This window comes from Lycorma delicatula, chromosome 2 (genome assembly GCF_047948215.1).
Source record: "Lycorma delicatula isolate Av1 chromosome 2, ASM4794821v1, whole genome shotgun sequence".
In the NCBI taxonomy this organism is placed as follows: Eukaryota; Metazoa; Arthropoda; class Insecta; order Hemiptera; family Fulgoridae; genus Lycorma; species Lycorma delicatula.
The window spans coordinates 212,143,832-212,166,509 of record NC_134456.1 but is presented as its reverse complement, the minus strand read 5'-3'; the positions used below and the strand labels follow the sequence as shown (position 1 = coordinate 212,166,509).

The 22,678-nt window shown below is 32.1% G+C and overlaps 1 protein-coding gene across 2 annotated transcripts in view; it reads right to left on the bottom strand.

The window, feature by feature from the left end:
- SNF4Agamma (SNF4/AMP-activated protein kinase gamma subunit) overlaps positions 1-22,678 on the bottom strand; it is a 1,283,477-nt gene that overhangs the window by 1,007,218 nt on the left and 253,581 nt on the right. The gene's annotated exons all lie outside the window — the stretch shown is intronic.

Sequence of the window (22,678 nt, the reverse complement as noted above, 5' to 3'; positions counted from 1 at the left end):
CTCTCTCCCTCACAGCCCCTCATGCAGGTTCCTATATGCGCATGCGCACAACAGCCAAACACCACGCCTCGGGAACTGTGAAGCGCACATTTTCAGACAAAGATTTTTGAATCTTTTTCGTAAATTGGGGGATGGCTACTGACATTAAGCTTAAGGATTATATATTTTACAAGTATAGAGAAAGAATTAGAGAAAAAAGGACTCATTATATTAAATGTTATCGATAATATCTAGTGGAAATTGGTGGTGTTGCTGTTCCACAGTGCCTATAACGCGAGCCTGGAGGGGAGAAAAAAAATCCCTTCAGAACACTGATCCGAGTCCTTCACAATTTACCTCTAAATAAAAAAAATAAAATTCCTGTATCGATACACTACCGGTTTGAATGGTTTATATGTTACAAAATTACACCAGAATACAATAAAATCAAAGAGGAAAAGGTTTACAGCCTCATCCGGTAACCAAAACCCTTTTAATCGCTCCGCAACAATATGAAAAAGATTACGGACGGGTTCCCTAATTTTCATAACTATTAAATATCCTTTAGAAGTACTAAGAAATATATTTTTACACAGTTATGTATCTAACGTTATAATATTATATGAATTTAAGACTGTAAAAAATCAGTTTTTGTATCTCCGTTAAAACAGGAACAGGGGCACAAACAGTTTAAAATTGTTAATTTTTTGTTTTGTTTGATGATTACGCCACATAAAATTGAAGCTTGTCCGTAGGATATGGAAATGGAATTTGGTATTAAAAATGCCACCGCCGATCGGGATTCGAATCCGGCAACACCACCAGATGAAAGACTGACGCGGCGAAGCGGTAGCGTTTAAAAAGGAGCGGTTTAAATTTCAATCGATTTCAACATCGCTTTACTATATTTTATAATAAAATAACTTTTTTTTCTTCGTTTAATAAAGAAAAATGAATTCTCACCAGAAAATACGACAACGGCCTTTACCATAAATTATTAAAAATAAATAAAACGAGCCGCGCTGTCAATAAATTACGTTCTTCGTCTAAACAGGACAGAAAGTAAAGAATGAGAAGGCATTAACTTTACAGACTAAAAAAACAATTGTTATTTTAAGTTACTAAGGAAAGTGAAATTTTATTTATTCGAGGCGAAATAGACCAAGGTTATCTGGAATAACTAAGGTAATTCGGGGTTAAACAATAAAACAGCGATAACGTCAAGCCGCATAACTACATCGTAAATGGTAACCGGATCGTTAATTATTATTTTTTTCTTAAGAAACACATCACTTATTATATGTTGAAAAAAAAGAAGTTATATTCACATTACGTATAAAAAAGAACTACGTAAAAATTTAAACAGGATCGACACAAATTTTAAACGTGTACGACGACGCTTCCTTGACCGATAAAAAATTTACGAATGGTTATTGATTTTCGTTCCGATTACACTGTTATATTTCTTTTGTTTTATATTCCGTAACCCTTCAGCTACCAATTCGTTTCATTTATTTATTACAAATTCTTGTGGTATTGATTTTATCGGTTAAAAAATTAAAAAAAAATTTTTAATTTTAAGGATGAAGATATAGAAAATAAAAACAGGTACACAAAATATTCTAAAAAAATTCATCCTAAAAAATTCTTCGCTAACGTGTAGTATATTCATAACAGAATTAAAATACTTTATTTGACAAGAAGTTGAAAAACGATTTCTTTTTAATCTGGAATTACAAATAAGACTATATTAAATAGATTATAAAAAAATATATATAATAATTAAACACATCTTATATTCTTATAAAATTTACTTGTACGTTAAATTTCAAATTTTAACATTTTTAGGCTACAATTTGAATTGAACCGAACGATGGACAAACTCTCGAGATTATCGTAAGGGTGCTAACGATCAACAACAATCGATAATTTTAATATCCACCTGTTGTTAACACCGCACTACAGATAAGAAATTTCTGAAAATTATTAAGGTACTGTTTTACGTCATTCTTAACAATCGAAAATCAAGTAATGTTTTTTTTTCTAATTCACCGTATACAGTCGAAAAATTATGCTTCTTGAAATACGGTGGGGACATTTTGTTACAACTTAAAATGCCGATCCTGACCAGGATTCAAACCCGGATCCTACCGGATGAAAGGGTGAGATTCCACCGTTTCGCCAAAGAGGTTGGCATACATAAACAAAATTATACTATTCGTACGTTATCCTTTATTTAGTTTAATTTTTCTTTATTAATAAAATGATATTTTTTTACGATATCCGGTCTGCTTTACTTTCAAATTTTTTTTTTCCATAACTATTGTAAAATAGCCCAAAAATAAATCATTATTTCTAAATATAAACGGTAAGTAAAACATTTTATATACAATATTATCCAGCTTATATTAAATCTCTGGAAAACTTTCCGGATTAATAAACATATTTTCATACGAATACCGAAATTAAATAACATCACATTATTATAACAAAACCTTTCTCCCAAATGCAATCGCTCTGAAATAAAAATACGGTAAGGTGAAGAAGGCAACGAGAAACAACTTAATCGCTTACTTTCCCTTGTAACCTTGGCATAGCATGTTTATTATATTTAAAATAAGCTATTTTGTTTCTTAGTATGCATCGTCAAGATGCCGAAAATTTTTACGGTTATGGAATTTTAAGTATACAATACTTTAAATCGATCATCGTTCAAAAATAATATAACACAATTGTACATTTTATACGATAAATCAAAAACAACAAAAAAATTGAAAAAATGTGTATATATATATATATATATATATATATATATAAATTGAAATTAAAACATTTGCAGGGCTTTATGAATTAAAAGGGATTAAACATTTTGATAAAGAATGTGAAAGTTAAAAAACAAAATAGATATCCCGTTGCACTCTGTATGTTAAGTCCTACGTTAGGGGATCGCCATTTAAGTTTTTGGTACAAATCGTTTTATTGTTCATCAAAATATTCGCTTTTAAGATTTATACAGTTTTGCATGCGTTCAAACAAATTTTCGAAACGTTTTTTCCACTTTGAAGATTGGTACCTCAAAAACACGGTTTTGGAAGGATAAAACAGCTTCTTGTGGTGATGAAAATCGCTGTCCATACATTTTTTGTTTGACATTCGGGAACAAAAAAAAAATCGTTAGGCGATAAATCAGGTGAATATGGGACATTAATTCAATGTTTTTCTCCGTCAAATAACCAATCGTTTGACGTGCTGTATGAGAGTAGGCGTTGCCATGATGAATGATGCGATTTTTCGGTTGTTTTTCCTGACTTCATCGATGGCTTCTGGGAAACAGATTGTTGTATACCGTTCATTATCATTAACAGTTCTTTAATCCTCTAAAACGAGGATCTACGTATCCAGTATAACTGAAGAAACAAGCGATCATTTTCTTCGAAGCGTTTCACGAACGAAACCCTTCTGTTGGATTCGGTTCATTTTGGAACACCCAAAAATTGACTGTATTGCTTCGTTTCCGGCCCGTACAAATATATCCGAGTTTCGTCTCCTGTTACGATGTTGTATACGAATTTTGCATTTCCTCGGTCGAATTTTTTGAGCCTGTTTTTGAGCTTCGATCAAATTTTTCGGAATCAATCTGAAAATATATTTTTCACCGCTAAATGTTCATGCAAAATCGAATGTATTATAGTCTTCGATACACCTAAGGATGCCTCTATCTCACGGCAAGTCCTCTTCCATCATTTTGCGCACAGCAGCGATGTTTTTTGGAACAACAACCGATTTTGGTCAACCTTCACGAAATTAATCGCTGAGGGAAGCACGACCGCGACGAAATTCTGCAAACCGGTTGTAAATAGTCTTTTCTGACGGTGATTTGTTACTGAAAGTTGAACGAAGGGATTTGAGGCATTGTTGTTGAGTTGACCTTTACTAAAATCGTAAAAAATCATCCGACGAAAACCTCTTTTCTTTTTGCTGTTTAGCCCTCGGTAATTACCTTCCAGATAATACTTCACAGGATGAATGAGGATGATATGTATTAGTGTAAATGAAGTGTGCTCTTGTACAGTTGACCATTCTTGAGGTGTGTGGCTAATTGTAACCCAACCAACAAACAACACCGGTATCCACGATCGAGTATTCAAATCCGTGTAAGAATAACTGACTTTACTAGGACTTGAACGCTGGAACTCTCGACTTCCAAATGAGCTGATTTGGGAAGACGGGTTCACCACTAGACCAATCCAGTGGGTTCCGACGAAAACCTCCACGTGAAATTCCATTTTTTCACAAAACTGTTTTTTTAAACTCTCACTGTAAACAAACTACTCGGCCGATTTCTGAGCTGCCACTGTTGTAAAAATAAAAAACGTCTAATTTTACAACAATAGTAATGTCGCATCTCACTAGCGCCATCTAGTGGTCGTTTGTAAAAACTTAAAAGGCGATCTTCTTATTTCGAATGACTTGATTCTTTAAATTCCACACGGAATAAATTAAAATAAACGAATAATTCATATACTCTATTATGACAAAGAGAGAAGGAAATCAAAGAAAAATGTCGAAGATTCAAACTAAAATATCCATACAAGCTGAAACTTAAAAGTTAAATTAAATTAATAAATGTTAAAAGTCAAGTCCAACTTCCACAATAGTAAAAAAATAAAAAAATATATCCGTAATTAAAAGAGAGGATTACCACAAAGGTGATTCTTAATTTCAAGATTATTCAAGATAATGTAATATATATATATATATATATATATATATATAGAATAAAGATAATAATATATATATCTTAAGATTTTGATACAATAGAATAACAGAGATACAAAAATAAATATCACATAAATAACATTTTCTACTCTACACGAAAGCATGCGCAACAGATCAGCAATAGTTATATATACATATATATATATATCCATGACGGCCATAACTTAGCTCTAGGGGACATTTGTAATCTCAGTGTTCATGCCGAGTCGGTATACAAGAAATAGAGGAAGAAGGGTAAGGAGGGAAGTTTCATTAAAACTTTTCATTTAAGAGACGACAACTTTGTGTCTCTTTTGACCGTGAAAAACACCGAATGAACTACTTCAAAAATATAAATAATAACTTTACTAACAAAATATTATCACCCGTCCTTTATTTTAGCTTTAAAATAAAAAGGTCGAGACATAAATTTTAATTCACAGATTTATTTTTTATATAGAGGTTGTAGGATCTTTATAATTTTTTATGTTAAAATATTTTTCATCAAGTCGTTATTTCTATAGGATTCTGTCACAAATTTCTCTCTCCTCTGACTCGTTTTAAAATATATTCATTTCGGACTCTTATCGTGCTACTTATTTTTCGAAATTCATTGTATTCAATATTTCAAATTATTTATACATAAAAAAATCATTTGTTTTTTTTAAAATAAATGGAAACGGGATTTTAAAGGAACAAAACATTTCCGCTTCCAAATGTAAACAAGGATGTTTGAATATTAATCAACATAAGCTGGCAATATTAATAAACTGTAACCGATAACACCGAAACTGTAAAAAAAGATGGTACACCGATATATAATACGAAAGGTAAAGTCGATAGAGGGTGGACTATAATGAAGAGTTATACGGAGGAAATGAATTAGAAAATGGTGTTATAGAGGAAGAAGAGGGAGGATGAAATGGGAGAAACAATACTGAGATCTGAATTTAAGAGAGCATTAAAAGATTTAAATGGCAGAAAGGCTCCTGGAATAGACGGAATACCTGTAGAATTACTGCGCAGTGCAGGTGAGGAAGCGATTGGATAGATTATACAAACTGGTGTATAATATTTATGAAAAAGGGGAATTTCCGTCAGACTTCAAAAAAAGTGTTATAGTCATGATACCAAGAAAGCAGGGGCAGATAAATGAGAAGAATACAGAACAATTAGTTTAACTAGTCATGCATCAAAAATCTTAACTAGAATTCTATACAGAAGAATTGAGAGGAGAGGGGAAGAAGTGTCAGGAGAAGACGAATTTGGTTTCAGGAAAAGTATAGGGACAAGGGAAGCAATTTTAGGCCTCAGATTAATAGTAGAAGGAAGATTAAAGAAAAACAAACCAACATACTTGGCGTTTATAGACCTAGAAAAGGCATTCGATAACGTAGACTGGAATAAAATGTTCAGCATTTAAAAAAAATTAGGGTTCAAATACAGAGATAGAAGAACAATTGCTAACATGTACATGAACCAAACAGCAACAGTAACAATTGAAGAACATAAGAAAAAAGCCGTAATAAGAAAGGGAGTCCGACAAGGATGTTCCCTATCTCCGTTACTTTTTAATCTTTACATGAAACTAGCAGTTAATGATGTTAAAGAACAATTTAGAGTCGGATTAACAGTACAAGGTGAAAAGATAAAGATGCTACGATTTGCTGATGATATAGTAATTCTAGCCGACAGTAAAAAGGATTTAGAAGAAACAATGAACATCATAGATGAAGTCCTACGCAAGAACTATCGCATGAAAATAAACAAGAACAAAACAAAAGTAATGAAATAACAATGATGGACCACTGAATGTGAAAATAGGAGGAGAAAAGATTATGGAGGTAGAAGAATTTTGTTATTTGGGAAGTAGAATTACTAAAGATGGACGAAGCAGGGGCGATATAAAATGCCGAATAGCACAAGCGAAACGAGCCTTCAGTAACAAATATAATTTGTTTACATCAAAAATTAATTTAAATGTCAGGAAAAGATTTTTGAAAGTATATGTTTGGAGTGTCGCTTTATGTGGAAGTGAAACTTGGACAATCGGAGTATCTGAGAAGAAAAGATTAGAAGCTTTTGAAATTCGGTGCTGTAGGAGAATGTTAAAAATCAGATGGGTGGAAAAAGTGACAAATGAAGAGGTATTGCGGCAAATCGATGAAGAATTTTTATTCTTTTAACTATATTTAAAAAAATATAGTTAACAGAAGAGACAGACTTATAGGCCACATACTATAACATCCTGGAATAGTCGCTTTAATATTGGAAGGACAGGTAGAAGGAAAAAATTGTGTAGGCAGGCCACATTTGGAATATGTAAAACAAATTGTTAGGGATGTAGGATGTAGAGGGTACACTGAAATGAATCGACTAGCACTAAATAGGGAATCTTGGAGAGCTGCATCAAACCAGTCAAATGACTGCAGACAAAAAAAAAAGTAACCGATAGTGGTGTTCATGAAACTTATAAAGTAATAATACAGATTTTTCATCTTACAGGTAATTTCATATTTGTCTCAATAAATATGAAATTCACAGAATCTATGAATTACACAGTTCAAAATAAATAATATTTATTTAGCAATCTTTGCTAAAATAATAGTCAATTATTCTTAAAAAAAAAGCGGTTATGAGTTTCATAACTCATTTGTATCCTTATCAGAAAATAATTCCTTTTTATTGAAAAAAAAAGTAATAATTTTTTTCACATTTTTACGTAAAAATATTTTATTTCTAATTTTATGATGAGTAATTAAATAAATACAAAAAAATGATTATTTGTATACTTGTGGAGGACAATGAATATTGGACGGTGGGACAATTGTTTTGTTACCTGAAAAATGAAAAGGTTTTTCCATTTTGGGGGCTCCCACACTCAAGAGGAAGCATTCGGGTAAAACTAATTTTTAAGAAAATAATCCCAAAGCGGTGATAATAAGTTTAAAAAAATAAATTTTTAATGTCGTTTAAAAGATACAATCGTAATTCTAATGAAACAAAGTTATAATTATAATTTTCTAGGAAAGAAGAGACAAGTTTTGGATAATCTTTTTTTTCAAGAAATACTTAAGAGTAAGGACAATCTAAAATAAGATTTTTACATTTTAAATGGAGCGAGTGACTCGCGAGATGGATTTAAATGAAAAAAAAAAAGATTAAAAATTAAAAATACATTTTTTGTTACCTCAGACGATTGGAGTAACCCACCGGGTTGGTCTAGTGGTGAACGCGTCTTTACAAATCAGCTGATTTGGAAGTCGAAAGTTCCAGAATTCTAGTCCTGGTAAAGTCAGTTATTTATACACGGATATGAATACTATATCGTAGATACCGGTGTTCTTTGGTGGTTGGGTTTCAATTAACCACACATCTCAGGAACGGTCGAAAGAGACAGTACAAGACTACATTTTATTTACACTCCTACATAACATCCTCATTCATCCTCTAAAGTATTATCTGAACGGTAATTACCGAAGGCTAAACAGGAAAAAGAAAGACCATTTGAGTGGAATTATCAAAAACATTTACAGTGTTTTGAAGGCGTATTAGTGTTGAAAATATAGTGTGAAAAAACTTACATTAACTCCTTTTCTGAAACAGGATATAGCTATAATTTATTGGGCAAGGGGTGAATATTAAATAAAACTCTAAAGGGGTTATTTGTCATCTCGATAAAAAAAACCTTGAACTTTTATTAAGAAAACTTTGTTTTGTCATTCATAAAGCCTTCTAATGAGGTGTTACAAGCTACATCGTTTTATTAAAATAAAAAAAGATTTCAACCCTTGAAAATTTAGAAAACATTTAAGGACGAAATTTTGTGTCGGTAATTTAAAATCTAACTTTCACACTTTTAATTCACAAATTATGATTATTTCAAACGGTTTCATAAGTAATATCACGTAATTTTATAGTTATTTTTGTTGGACTGAAATTTAAAAAAGTACTACCCCAAATGGTTTTTCGCACTTACCGACCGAAGGGGTGGGCGGATATTAGTTTTCTTTCACCGAAATTCATAATTTTTTTCGGGTTATCAATTAATGTAATTAAATGTTACCATTGCTATTTAAGGTTTTTGAGTTGGGGTAGGTGTAGCGGAAAGGGTGGGTTCCACCCCTTTGAGGATAATTTTAAAAAGGTTCCCGCCGAGAAAGGTGAACATACCTGTAAAAAAAATATACGATGGGACTGATAGCTGTTGAATTATAAATGTGGTACCTTTTCAAATGATCACCAGGTATATATATATATTTATTGGACATTTTTTCGAGGTTTTCCTCACTTATAGGGAGAGTAAATACGATATAGACTTTACTGATTTTCGTTAACATTAATCGGTGTCTTAATATAAAAAAAGTAGTCTAAGGGAGATTCTTAGAAGCTATATTTTTATTCTCGATCGTGCGTAATATTTTTTTTAATTTTAAAAACTTTAAAGCTGTTTTTTCGGTATGTTATTTCCATTATTTTCTTTACGTTTTGCTTTGAAAAACATGTAGAAATGCGTTGTATTTCTCCCGATTTCACTTCTTAACTGATTTCCACCAGATCAGTTATTCGTGTTCAACAAGATGAATAATCGCACAACAAAAATTTCACTTTTTCATCGAAATTTCAGTAAATTTAAAGCATACCGCTTTACGCTATCAACTCGTTCGAAATTAAAATTATTACTAGTATAGGCTAATATAATTATTATTTAGTATACATAATCTTCCCTTAAATAAAAATAGTAACGTCGCGTAATTAAATTACTTACAACTTCATTACAATGTATTTCCACATTAAATTCATCACTCGCTACTGTTTTTAAACACGAAACATGAAACTCCTACTAATAACAAACTTGTGGTGATATATAAAAGAAAACAATCTTTTAAACTATACAGGATAATACATAAAATTTTTATTTTAAAGCACGTAAAATATCAAACTATCTATAATTTGATTCGAGCGACTATAAATAAAAAGTAAACTACCAAAAATTAAAAAACCCATTAATATTTAACGATAGGTTATCTTTTAAATACGACCTCGATATACCCTGGTGTATCAATATCACCGTAAATTCTACGTAAAGACCGTACTTTGATGTTCTTATATCGATGCCTATTTAATCTTTAAATCTCAAAACAGCTTCACGAATGGTCTACTTAATTTTAACTAATTCTCCGATAGATTTGTATCTTTTTGGATTCACGTTTTCCGATTATTAGTTGTTTTTTTTTTTTAAGAAACAGCCACTTTAATAAGTAATGATTATTTTTGTAAACGCGAAGATAGAAAGATGAGCAACAAAACAGAAGCCGATATACAGAAAATTATGCGGAAAGAACACGTCAAAAAAATTAAAATTAGAAATAATATTTAATAAATATAATACTTAATAATATAAAAATTATAAAAGCAACAAAACAGAAGCCGATATACAGAAAATTATGCGGAAAGAACACGTCAAAAAAATTAAAATTAGAAATAATATTTAATAAATATAATACTTAATAATATAAAAATTATAAAAGCAACAAAACAGAAGCCGATATACAGAAAATTATGCGGAAAGAACACGTCAAAAAAATTAAAATTAGAAATAATATTTAATAAATATAATACTTAATAATATAAAAATTATAAAAATTATCGTTTATGAAAAATCAAAATTCCTTCGATGAAAGTAAAAAATTGCTTATTACAGAACATCTAATAGTGAATAAATAAATTACTACAGCACCATCGTGAAATTCCTTTATCTACTTCACCGATTTGTTCCTAGAGAACATTTCATATAGTTTAACCGCATCAAACTAACAAACACACAAAGAGAAATCAGTAAGTTTTTAACCACTTTATTATAAATAATTACAAACAAAAGCAATATAATCGATTGTAAGATTTATTTCTTCGTAAATGTAATTAATTGAATTTTGATCGATATGTAATTAAAATTAATAAGGGTCATCGAAAAAGGTTCAGCAATTTAAAAAAAAATTATTTCAGAAACTACACGAGTAAAGAACTAACAAGAGTATTCTTTTAATACTGTTAAAGGTTTTCTGAATAAGAACAATTCACCGATTCAAAAAGTTATTTTTTACATACCTTAGAATGATTCGATATGAGCTCCATCGGTCGTTCTACAAATATACAGCCGATAATCGAATTCTGGCCAGGTCCGGTGGATCGCCGCAGGCGTTAACTGCGGCAATCGCAGTAGTGTCCGTTGTCTTAAATGCTGTAGATTTCTGATTTTTTCACTGTAGAAAATATTTTTAACGGAAAAGTCTAGGGAGTGTTAAATTAGGGGTTCTCGGAGGCCGAAAGAGAGGACCGGCCCTACTGATCTAACGGTTACAAAACATCGAGAGCGAGTCGAACGCCTAGGCAAAAGTGTGAGGGCGCACCAACTTGTTGAAACATTACAGCAACGTTATTTTTTGTTCAATTTGATCGACTTCGGGAAAACGTATAGTTGTAGACGTCTAAATAAGCATTACCTGTAATATTAGGCTCGTTCGCACAACGCCCATACGCTCAAGGCACGTTATGCGCATCGGCTCAAGGTCCCGATTAATATTTTATTTCAATTGCGTACGGAGTTATTATATTTTTTATCGCTACAACCTTTTTCGACGACCCCGGTGCACACCTAAATTTAAATAATTCATAAATACTTTCATAAAAACCCATCTGAATAAAGGGCAGATACGGCTACATAAAAATGCCCAGCAGAAAGTACAACTTTCTTTCAGTAAGTTACAAAATAAATCGATCCATCAGCACGTAAATGTTTTCATATACAAATAAAAACCATCGTAAATAAAACGTGAAAACAAAAATTTCTTCAAGAAAATTAAAAAAAAAAAGCTGAACAAAGTTTTTAATACACTCCCTAAAAAAAACCATTTAAAAAATAGCGCCGATTGTTAAATCATATGTGTATGTCATATTTAGCTAAAATTTCTATCCAATGAGTAGTGAAGCTTTGAAGATTATTCAGGCATACCAAATACTGCGATCAAGGGACTGTAAATGAAAAAAATGTACGGTTTTTAAATCGTTAACCGTTTTCAAGAGAAACATTTTTTTCAAAAATCCTCTGATAATTTTTCTTCAAACTGATTTTTTCAATCTGATTTTTTTTTTCAAACATTTTTCATCGGCCGTGAAATATCCGTCCCCTTAAATACAGAGAATATACAAACCGAATCGGTACAGTTAACTCAAACGTCTAACGATGGCCAAAGATCACGAAAGAAGTATCATAAAATATATTTAAACTAAACGTTTTTACTCTGGACCACAGAATTTCAAGATGTACCTGGATTTTAAATTTTCATACGTACATTTATTATCTTTTGTGCACTTAAATATAAAAAAGGAAAAAAATTCGTTAATTAAATCGATAAACTACAGTAAATTATAAACAATGAACAGATTTAACAATGAAAAGGAAAATAAACATAGGCCATTTCCACATTTAACAATCTACCACAAATTTTTGACTTAATCAAGAGAAAGAATACCTACGAACATGGGTTTTTTTTGTTTTTTTGAGGGCGACAAACCCCGATGCGTTATCATCGCCCGTATTTTTTTTTGTTTTATAAAAAAATAAAAGAAACTAACAATATATTCGAAAAGATAAATAAAACTTACAACTAATATCACAGAAAAAATCTAAAATAAAAGCAAATAAAATTTAATAAAGTCCGAGATGGGTGTAAAGGGCGCACTCAAAGATAACAAAAAGAGTAAAAAACATAAAAACTGTAACATAAAACTTAAAACTAAAATGACATAAAACTTAAAACTGATATAAACAATATTGTTTACGCCATGCGTAAAGTTCCGTTATTTCCAATGAATTCAAAGCTACGGTTGGGTCATGTGGTTTGTTACAGGCATGGTAAATTTTACTATATTTCGTATTTTGAGCTTGTCATTTATACCTGTTTGATTATTTGTTCTCGTGTTTGACACTTCTGGCGCCGGTAGACTGTCTACTTCTGTCATCCTTAGTGACCGCGTGTATTCATTTCTCGAATTACTTATGGCTACCCTTTTCACACACCCGTTATTCATTCGTTCCCATACTAATCCATGCACACATCTCTTGTTTTTTACACACACTCTCTCCTGTCCAATACCTAGGTTTGGTTTCCCCCTCTTTTCTTTCACGCCATCTTTTCGGCTGAGTAGATCCAACATTCCTTCTGTACAGTCGCCTATGGCCATTCTCTCTCAAACTTTGTGACAATATTTTCATCGCACTCATACTCGCATAAACGTTGCGGTATTTCTCTGTCGAACTATTCTCTAGCTCTACTCGGCAGTGTCTCGTAATTTCACCGATCTCCATGTTTTGTTTTGCCTCGTTTCTTCGTTAAGTTATTCTTCAAATTTTACATTACGTCTCTCTGGAAAATGTTTCAATCACTACAAGCTGCCAATTCTATCGACGCCGAATTTTCTCGAGCTGCGGATTACATTTTTCACCGATGCAGAATTTCTCCAAACTCGCTGCTACATATTTGAGACGCCACGTCCTGCTCAACCTCTAAACCACGTCTCACCCCTGCATTCCTGATACACTACTGCGGACTACGCCCAGGATTACTGTATGTATTCATTTACCTTCATTCACGAGTTAGTCTCTTGCTAATATTTGTGTGCTACAGGCAAGTTCAATTTTCATTATTTATTACGTTCAACAGTTATTTTATCATTAAAATTTGTGGAACATTCAGTTCATCATACCTTATGGCTTTCAAGTTTCAATTTCAAGTTTAGTATAAAAATTATTTATTTAAGTGCAGTCACGGTAGGTGACTTATATAAGGTTGTGTCATTGTTCAGCTGCAACCTACTTTACGTGCTTAATTATTTCAATTTGTTGTTATGGTAATTAACTCTATAATTTAATCTTGTAACTTGTTAATCGCCGAGATTAATCCTTTTCTACTCAAGAACTGTATTCATAATACTTCTCGTAAATTAACCTTTCTTTTTCCTGTTTAGCCTCCGGTAACTACCGTTTAGATAATACTTCAGAGGATGATATGTATGAGTGTAAATGAAGTGTAGTCTAGTACATTCTCAGTTCGACCAATCCTGAGATGTGTGGTTAATTGAAACCCAACCACCAAAGAACGCCGGTATCCACGATCTAGCATTCAAATCCATACAAAAATAACTGGCTTTACTAGGACTTGAACGCTGGAACTCTCGGCTTCCAAATCAGCTGATTTGGGAAGACGCGTTCACCACTAGACCAAACCGGTGGGTCCTCGTAAATTAACCTAAAGAAAATTACTCCTGATGTGCAGTTATGTTTTAGGACTTTGTAATTTTATATTTTCAAGAATGCTTATTTACCAAAATGAGCTCTATTTATATTATTACTTACTTTAATGTGATTATATTGTAATTAACTCCTTTTTTATACTGAAATTATTGTAATTTATTTTTCTAAGCTAATGACATCTGTTCAAAGCTAATTTTTCAATATTACAGCATATGTAGTCTTCCAGTCATACTATGTTTATTGATGTTTTGTTTTTCTAAGTATATAATTGTAAATCACGTGTTCTATGTTATCTTGTTTTCAGGCTTTGTTACAATGTGTATGTAAAAAATGTATATTCATGTATTTTTTCATTTAACATCATTGTTCATATGTTGATTCAGCTGATATTTTAAGTATCATTAAGTCGTGTTAATTTCATAATTTCTTTTTATGTTTAAGGTTATGTTTTTAACATAATTTAATTTGTTTTATTTCCAATTAAAGTCGAATTTCTTTTGGCAAATACTAGCTGTGTGTTTTTTGTTAACTTTACCCAACAAATATAATAAAAAATTAAAACTAATTTAAAAACAAAAATTAAAAAAAAATGAAATAAAACTTAAAACTAATATCATTAAAAACTTACAACTAATATCACAAACGGAGTCTTAAAAATACAATAAATTTATTAAAAAAATAATAATAATAATAATAAAAAACTATATATAACAAAGTCCGATAGGGAGCCTTTTACGCTCCCTACACGAATTAAAGAACACAAAACCACAAAGATTAAAACAAAAAACATACTTAAAAACTCTTCCAATACAATAGATATACGTAACAATATTAAATTTTTTGTATTAATCCAGCACTACGCAAAAATAGAAACATCCGGTTTAAAACTTCATTATCATTGCTCAAGACATCACGGATGTGTTTGGGTAGGTAAAAATTTACGAGGCAACGCCGCATAACATATGCAAACTATTAAGTATTTGGCGCACAGTCTTGCGGCAGTCATACGAGCATGTACAGCATCTACAGAAGAAACAAAGAAATACCTTTTTTCCCTCAAGCATCTCAGCTATACAATTCACTGCAAGTCGAGGATTAAATTCTAGAATAACGAGGACGCGCATATTCTTATAATTACTTAAATTACCTTCATTTTTACAATAATTTTAAAAAAAAACCAAACTTTCTACAACGCAAAAACCTTGCAAAAATTAGCATACATGGTTATTTAAATACACAGATGCACGCGTAAGCAAAGGGAAATAAGAAGGATATTTATATCATCTCTTACTGTAAACTAATCCGTAACATTTATAACCGATTGTAATTATAACACTTAACACGTTCTATGTAAAATATTTACAAATATTTTGCAATTTTTCATCTAATATCTAAGTAAACAAAACATCGATAAAATAAATAGATAAATGAAAGGAAAAACGTAATGATTAGCGGAATGCTTAATGGGAAAGAAACAAACACACAAATTATAAAATGACAAGTAGCAATTTTTTACTTGTACAAAACCAGCCTTGAAAACCACAATGAAAAATTAACGAAATAAATTCTACATATAAACGGCGTGCTTACACGACAGCTGATTATGAATAAAATTAAAAATCAGAATAATTCCTTCACAAAATATGTCATGTCTGTAATAATAACTGTTTCCTGCATCTGGAATCGTACACGGTGATTTTAACTAATTTTGGGGTGCTGAAATCAAAACTGTTTTTAGAATTTGTGTAACATGTCACGCTTTTTAAATACATACGATTTAGAAGTACAATTTATTTACCGATAAAGGCGTAATCATCAGTGTGAAATCAGTATTTAAAAAAAATATATTATTTATGTGTACTCATTTAAACTTTGTTTTAATCGGCTCATTATTTATTCAAAGACAGAATTGAAATACATTAATCGATTTTAAAATAACAGTTTTCAAAGTTTAAATCAATGAAATTGTCATTCCTTTAATTTTTAAAAAATGTTGGCAAACGTTTTCGTTGTGATTGATCGGTTTCTCTAAACAAAAAACAACAATAGTAAGTCACCCGTCATTCCAGGCCGTATTCCTTTGTACCGAAGCTCCACGATTAGAATATTTTGATGGAAACGCTTTATTTGCTCATCGCCGACAGATTTGCTCATCGCCGACAGAACTCAAATTTTCCAGAAAAATTCTAGGGCAGTGAAGGAAATGAATTTTTAATGTCATCCTACATCCTAAACATTTGTCGTTTTCTAACGGCTTATTAACCAAAAACGTATAGTTTCCATCTTTTCTGTTGCCTAAAAACCCACCGACAGCGTCTCTGAAGGACTTCCATGCAGATGTATTTCACATTCGCTAAGTCTATCGTAAAATGTTGAGTCCTTAAACGGTTTCTTGATCTGCGGACCGATAAATACAATCTCGTTGAACTTACCATAATTCAATTTAAGAAAACTTATTTTTAAATGATAAAATCCAGGTCCATTGTCTTTCAAAAATCTTCCATGAATCCGAGTGTTATGTGAAGCGGTGGCAGTATGATTTTAATACTCTCAATTAATGATAAACGCTATGCATTTTTTTTTCACCGGCCAAACAGTTCTGTCGCAATGGCCAGTTCTCTACTTGGTAATCACTTTTTGTATCACGACTACCTCAAAGACAACGAAAGCAGCAATAATATTGCGTAAACCCAGTTAGTAAATCAAAAAGTGACGCAACAACTTTCAGATCACTGCAAACCTACCACATACTCGTATGCTCTTTTGCATTTTATCACTTCTAATATTGATGTCGTAGTTTCATACGTTACTTTCATATCGACTGAATGAGCTAATGGAATACCGTTATCCAATAAACCGTTTTCATGCTAACTTTAGAAGTCAGTAAAAGGATGCGATTCTTCAGGAATACGAAGTGTGTGAGAAAAGTAATGAAACTGGTATCACTGCGAGCGATCTGGCAACGCTATGTCTACCGGTCTGTGCTAGATCGGTTTGTTCATCCCTTCCAGATGCTCAGTACGAGTTTTACCTCCGTTCAGCCAACACATTATTTTTGACAGCGCCATCAATGAAGTTGTGTTTTTGTTGTGCGTTACGAAAATTGAGCATCGGATTTAGAGCGACGTTGTGCAATCAAGTTTTGTGTTGGACTTGGGGAATCCGCGAGTGTGACCTTTGAAAAGTTGAAACGGGCCTATGGGGGAACATTGCTTATCAAGAGCACAAGTTTTCCGCTGGCACAAATCATTTTTGGAAGGCCGAGAACACGTTGAAGATCAACCTCGCTCAGGGAGACCTTCAACTTCAAAATCTGACGAAAACGTTGAGCGTGTGAGGGTTCTTGTGAGATCACACCACCGTTTAACAATAAGGATGATGAGAGAACAGTTAAATTTAAACACTTTCACCGTACATTAAATTTTGACAGACGATTTGGACATGCGAAATTGGTGCCGAAAAACCTCACAACGGAACAGAAGGACAATCGAAGAAACGTGTGCGTTGATCTTCTCGAGAGGATTGACAATGACCAAGAATTCTTCAATCGAGTGATCACAGGTGATGAATCCTGGTTGTTTGAGTACGATTTTGAAACAAAGCGGCAAAGCCAATAATGGAACACTCCGTCATCTCCTCGACCGAAAAAATGTCGAATGAGCAAATCAAAGATCAAAACCATACTGATTTGCTTTTTTGACAGTAGGGGTATCGTGCATAAAGAATTTGTTCCTCCAGGACAAACTCTCAACCAAGTGTTTTACAAAGGTGTCCTTGAAAAGCTCAGGAAAAGAGCGATTCGCGTTAGACCAGACGTTGCAGACAAGTGGATGCTTTGTCATGACAATGCCCCGTGACACTCGGCCATCGCCATCAGGGAATTTTTGACCGCATTACTACGGTTCCTCAACCCCCCTATTCTCCTGATTTGATTCCTGGTGACTATTTCCTTTTCCCGAAATTGAAACATGTCTTAAAAGGACGTCATATTGGAACTCTGGAGAACATTCAAAAGACTGTTACCTACCAGTTGAAGCCTTCCAGCACTGCTACCAGGAGTGGAAACAACGACTCCGCCGGTGTATAGCTGCCCAAGGGAACTACTTTGAAGGTGATAATATTGTTGTTTGAAAAAAATAAAAACTTCGGTAAGTAAAAAGTCAATCTAATTACTTTTCTCACACACCTCGTATGCTGAATTCCAAGGTCAGCAGGTCATCGACATCAATACAAACGCACAATGAATTTTTCATAGTAAAATAAGTTGAAAAAGTTTTATTTCATGTTCTAAACGTAGTAACTTTTTTCCGCTTAAAATTTTTCACTGTTGCAGTCTACACCCCAGAAGTTCAGCTTGCTGCTTTGGCAACTTTAAATCGCGAGCTAAATCATTAAGTTCAGGTTATTGAATTAAATGAGATAATTCATTAGATACAGAAAGAAATTCTTCAACATTCTCTACATCATCTCCTTCATTTTCAGACTGTTCTTCATTTTCAGATTGTTGATTGTTCAAATTTTATGAACTTTATATTTTTGAATAGAAATCCAAATATACTGGTCAAATAAAAGAAAGCAGCGTCCGAACTGCAGTGAAAAAAGTTGTGTAACATGTTAGATAAAAGTTTTGTGTTGACTAGGAAGATTAACGACAACAGACAACGAAAAGGTCTTTTTAAATAGACATCTGTAAAATAAAATAGCAAGATCAACACTGATCTTTAAAGTTTTCCAAAAAAAAGTTTTTTTTTGGATCCCCGTTACTACTTAATTTTTATCTATAAAATTTAAACTAAAATTTTAAGCAGAAATTCAAAGCTCAAATAATTGTAGCCCACGCATAATTGTATCGAATTTTAGTTAAAAAAAAAACTTAAAGATTATCTTTATTTAGTGATGTTATAAACGTACCACTTAACAGATACCACAATCAGCTGTTGAGCATGAACGTCTGTAAAGTTTGAATTTACGTGTAAACTAAAAGAACGGAAATCCAGTGCTACCACGCTCTTTTATACGCAATGAAAGGCCAGTAATTCATAAAACTCAAGGAATATCAAATTCCAAAATAAAATTTCTCAAAAAATTTTAAACAATTGATTTAGAGCATAGCCTTAATAAGCGACCCGTATGCCGTTATCTAAAGGATTGCCTTATCTTACACCATTTTGTTCAGAATTAAATTCTCTAGAGGTTTTTTAAAAGTTTTATGTGTTTATTACCCAGTTATCAAAGTTAACCGCATGAAGTTAACCGCATTTTATTTTATACGTTAAGCGATGGCTAGATACTGACAGTTTAAAAATAAAACCAGCTTAAAGTTTAACTTAATATTCTTGAATTAACAACTTAGAATAATTAATTACCAATACCTTAGTAACTCTTAATTTGGTGCCGATTTCAAATAGTTGAAAATATAAACTTTTGTTTTAACCTTAAAGCAGTTTTTTTAAATCGAGTTTATTAATTTTTTAAGTCATTTTATTTCGTAATTTTAGTTTTAATCTCTTTTAAAATACGGTTAGACTTACAAAAAACCTTACATATAGGAAAGAAGATATTTCCCAACGAGAAACCTGCTCTTGATAAAAAAAAGAAATGATAATGATAATGACAAAACGTGAACTAAGACTGTGTGGAATGTGAGAAAACGTAGTTCTTTTTTTATCCCTGTTAGTATGTTAAGTGCCATAATGAAAAAAGATTTTCATCGGCTACCTGACATAAGATACAACATACTCTCGAGACTATCACAATCGTTCCATCCCAGGCTTAATAAGGAAAGCGAGACGTAAAGTGCCTTAGTAACTGTAAATTGAACATAATTACTTTCACGCAAAACTCTGAATAGCGCCTCTTGTAACTATCCTATTCTCTCCTGTTGTGATTACAAGGCATCATAAGAGTAAGAAAAACAGAGGCAAACAGTGTAAATTAAAAAAATAAAAATACTTCTAACTTCGAGAAAAATTCATCTAACACACTGCCTGTGATTAGTTACTACGTAAGGGAATGTAATTATATACTTGCATACACCGTAACGACATCAGGATGTTTATCGTAACCCTGTAACAACCCGTTAATAATTAATGAAGCGACAAAAAAAGAAGAGAGAAAAACATCTCTAAATCGTCTACGATCACAATTTTTTTTTTAAAAGTTTTCCAGAAATAATTCGCTTAGAAAAACCTTACGGGGTAGAAATTATTCTAAAAAAAATATTAAAACGAGAATCATTGAAATCGGTCCACTCGATGAAAGAAGATTAACTGAGATTCTCCTCGTTTTGTTAAGAGTTTTCTTAAAAAGATCCCTAGTTTCCGCAACGCAGACTTCTATAAATTTATTCCTACCCCTACAAGCTTTCCAAATCTCTCAATTTGTTACAATAAAGTTTTTTCACGTAGAGGAGCTTTGAGATACCAAATCACGTTTTTTTAAAAAGATAGCTAAACACCGAAATTTATATAAAATGAAATTTAAGTTTTTAAATCACACGAATCGGATGATTTTACCGGAACTTTAGTGAAAATGTTTCACAGCAGTAAGGTAATTTAAAAATTAAACTGTAAAGCGGGAACGATACGAGGTATAAATCAATTTTTTACTGAAAAATTCTGACAGCGCTTCACCGGCAAACAACTCCACGAGTTTTTTTTTCTATAAATTTATATTATTCTTAGTCTTAGCGAGGCGAAGATTTGGGTCGTTTTCGGCGACCAGGACAACGATGGGAGGGCCTCAGTGTATCGATGAAATGCGTATTTGCTTAGATAATATTATTAAAATACGTACTTGTAAAAACAGCAGTTAAAAAACCAAATAAGATAAGAATAACACGCGCTAAAAAATAAGCCTTTATTAAAAAATTAAGCAAATTGCAATGTAGATAAGCAAACATACAGTACGGTTGTTTACGAATAAATCATTCTGATCGCATATGCAATTAAAACGCGCTTAAATATAACGATTAATGTACGAACATCTACAAAAAGAAACACGTGCAGCCATAAATATATAAAAATGACAATTTCATATACATATACAAAGGAAGAAAAAGAGAATACGCTTATAAAAATACAAGAAACGGAAACAGTACGAGGTATAAAAATTTACATTAAATACCCGCAATATTGATTTTGGTTAGCAAGCGCCAGTAACAAAACTATTATGTCACCGCAATATTTAGCGACAGGTGTGCACCTCTTTGTCCGTACCGTGTATATTACGGTAAACTATATCGTGACAGCTCAACAGAAAATGGCATCTAACCAAAAAATATGAATAACAAAATGTTTTAAATATAATATATTCCTGGACTAAACCGACAACCGCGCGCACGTATGTACAAATAAATAAACATAACTAACACCTCGTTTAAGCGGTGTTACTCAAATTTATACGTAAAAAGAGCTAGACAATTCAAACGTAAAATAGAATTGTTTAAACATTAACGTTTAAAAAAACGTAATTAAATAATGAAATGCACCACAGACGAGATAATAAACGCAATCGTACGTTTCTTACTCGCTGTTAATGTTACTATTAGTAGAATACTGAAATAAGACAAGTTTAATGAGCTACTTTCTGTCAGAAATACGCACAAAATAAAACGAGGACAATCTGGGCGTGTAAATTTGTTTTTAATTGTAAGATAAAAACCGCTCGTTAAATACATTCTAACTTTTAACAAAGACGTACAATAAACAATATATGCGTTATTTAATTAGCCTAATCTACGTCTAAATAAACGTTTTTCTAAATAAAAAAATGAAACGATATATTCGCATAGAGCTTATGTATTGAAAGAAGCGATCCGAAAAAATGTTTAAATCGGGAAATTAAAATGAAAGTAATCATTAATTTTTTACCAAAAGTCTGAAGGAATGCCAAAGGAAAAATTAATAAACGTCGGAATTTTATACTTAAATGAGAATATACGTACTCGCCTTAATCGAACCGATTGAAATTTTCGCAAATATAGCTTTTTTCAGGCATAAAAAAACAAAATCACTACTATAATATAAACAACGGCAATCGATTACTTCATATTTTCCTAAACAAGATGTACGAGGGAAAATCGATACAAAAATTTCATTACGAGCTTAACGTGGATACAAGCTATGCGAATGGAGCGGTCAAATCTATCAATGTACAAGTAACCCTACACCGGATCTATCCGGATGGAACTGTTGTTTTCTAGTCAAAGTATCGATCATTATAATATAACGTACCGCATGTAAGGGGGAAAGAACTTACCGCATCGTCTTACAGCTCGGATCAATATTGGTTTACAAAGGTGCAAGGTTTTAAATACCTATCAAAACAGAAGAAGCGACGGTCAAAGAAAGCTAAGAGCAGATAATTGCTCGAAATACATAAAAATTTAACTGTCAAGTAAAACTGAAAATAATTTCACGGGATCAAATAACTATTTAATTTATCAAATCACCGAAGAGCGACTGAAATTTTTAATACGAGAAATTAAATTACGCTGTGAACGTGTCAATACGATACCTAACACTAAATAGTACAAAAAAAGAGCTGACAGAGTATTATATTTCCCGGCTACTAATAACAAAAATTAAAAGAGTTACAGCCAAAAAACAGAATATACGAGGTTAAATC